The sequence below is a fragment of the Octodon degus genome, unplaced genomic scaffold (genome assembly GCF_000260255.1).
Source record: "Octodon degus isolate 3935 unplaced genomic scaffold, OctDeg1.0 scaffold00045, whole genome shotgun sequence".
NCBI lineage: Eukaryota > Metazoa > Chordata > Mammalia > Rodentia > Octodontidae > Octodon > Octodon degus.
In genome coordinates this window covers 6,188,031-6,190,672 of record NW_004524621.1, presented here as the reverse complement: position 1 = coordinate 6,190,672, position 2,642 = coordinate 6,188,031, and positions in this window count along the sequence as shown.

The window sequence follows — 2,642 nt, the reverse complement described above, 5'->3', positions numbered from 1 at the left end:
TTCTGTTAGACTAAAGATTTTTCAAAATAGCTGTTGATGGTCTGAATTTCCACAGGATCCATATAATTTCACCCTTTCATTCCTTATTGCTTGAATTTGAGGCTTTTCTTTCCTCTTTTGATGAGGTTGGCTATGGGGCTATCTATTTTATTTAATCTTTCAAAGAATCAGCTCTTTGATTCAATAATTCTTTATATTGTTTTCTTTGTCTCAATTGCATTAATTTCTGCTCTAATCTTTATAATTTCCTCCCATCTTTGGGCTTTGGGCTTGATTTGCTCTTCTTTTTCTAGAAGCTTGCAGTGTAGCATTAGGGAATTTATTTGTTCTCATTCTGCTTTCCTAATGTGTGCTTTCTCTGCTCTAGATTTCCCTCTAAGAACTGCTTTTATTGCATCCCACAAATTCCAGTAAGTTTTATTTGAATTTTCATTGGATTGTAGATATTTAATTTCACCTGTAAAACATTGATTGCTGAGGAGGATGTTATTTAATTACCATATGTATATGGGGTTTTGTGGTTTCTTTTGTCATTAACTCCCAGTTTCATTACACTGTGGTCAGATAATATGCATGAGATAATTTCTGTTTTCTTGCATTTACTTAAGCATGCTATGGACTAGTATGTGGTCTATTTTAGAGAGCATCCCATGTGCAGCTGAAAAGAATGTGTATTCAAATGTTGGGTGGAACACTCTGTAAATGTTCACTAAGTCCATTTGTTTAAAGATTTGGTTCGGTTCTGCTCTTTGCTAATTTTTTGTCTTCTTGACCTATCTTTTTGAGATAAGGGGGTGTTAAGGTCCCCTGTTAAGATTTTGCTATTGGTTATTATATTTTTCATATCCTTTAAAATTTGTCTTATATAGTTGGGTTCTCCCATATTTGTTGCAAACATATTTATGACAGTTATCTCTTCCTCTTGAAGTTTTTCCCTAACCAGTATGTAGTGATTTTCTTTATTTCATTATTCGATTATAATTTCTTTATTTCATTTGATTATTATTTCAAACTTCTTAGTTTGAAGTTCAGATTGTCTGCAAACAGAATAGCTACCCCTGCTTTTATCTGAGCTCCTGAAGCATATAGTATTGTTTTCCATACTTTGACTGTCAGCCTATGATTTTCTTTTTGGGCTACATATAGCATATTGTTGGATTTTTTTTCTTGATCCACTCTGTAAATCTATTTCTTTTAATTGGTGAATTGAGTCTATTTACATTAGTGGTTATAATTGATATATATTGGCTTATGTTTGTCATGTTATTTTCTTGCTGTTGGTTTCCTACTTTTCCTGTTTCTAATTGTTTGTCCTGTGTGGTGAGTTCTTTCTATTGTTGTTGTTGGAAATATGGTCATTTTGATCCATTTCTAGAATATCTTTTAGTACTCTGTGTAGTATTGTTTTGGTCATCATGAATTTCTTTAGTTCTTTGTCAGGGAAGTACTTTACCTCTCCATTAATTTTGAAAGATAGCTTTGCAAGTTATATCAGTCTGGGTTGGAATTTTTTCTTGTAGGACTTGAAATATTTTAATCTGTGCTCTTCCTGACTTGATGGTTTGTGCTGAGAAATCTGCTATTATTCTGATGGGTTTTCCTTTAAATATGATCTGTTTCCTTTCTCTAGCAGCTTTTAGTATGGTGTTTTTGTGCTAAATTTCTGAGATCTTGATTATTATATATCTGGGTGTAGCTTTATTTGGGTTGATGTTATTTGGAATTCTATATGCCTCAGTTACTGAACATTAAGTTGTTTTCCCTATATTTAGGGAGTTTTCTGCTATTGCTTCTATCCATATTCTTTTTTGTCATTTGTGTTGTTCTTTCTCATTGATGCCTATTAATCTTACATTGTTCATCTTTGCATTATCTTGTAGCTGTTGAATTATTATTTCCTGAATCCTTATTGTTTTTAAGAGATCTTTCCTTATCTGTTCCCTAGCTGCAATGGTGTCTTCAAGGTCTGAAAATCTATCTTCACTTTCAAACTGTTTTTCGAACTTTTAATGGATTTTTAATTTCCCATATATCTCTGAATCTGTTTTGTGCATTGTACTCTTTTCCTGTATTGCTCATTCAAGGTTTCCATCATTTTTCTATTTTCCTCTATTTTTTTGTCACTGTCTTCTTTAGAAATATTTAGTAATTCTTTCATTATACTTATTTTTTTTTAATCCTTGGAGATTTTTAAAATCTTATTTACTCTGTACCTTTCTGCAATTATTTCTTTACCTCAATTGCTATTCTTTCAGAGAATTCGGGTGTATGACTTCCATTTTTTTCTATTCTGCTGTCTCCTGGGTTTGGTGTAGGTGGGGTTGGGGACTGAGATTGCATTTTTCTCCTTCATTTTGTCATTTTCTATTTTGGAGAGGACTCTTTATTTTGATTTCTGTGATACTTTTTTCTGAAAGTTTGATAGTAGGTAGCTGTATCACTGCAATCAGAACCTCCCTGTAAAGAATCTGTTCTTTAGATATCTCTCTTGTGGCAGAGATTCTTATGTTGTGTGAGTTCCAAGATTTTGCCTTCTCTATTGATTGAGAGTGAGATATTGGTTTCTGCTTGGCACTATCCTCCATCCTTCATTATAGGGGTTCGGCAATGTTGTTACCCAAGTGCCTCCTGATATTATTACC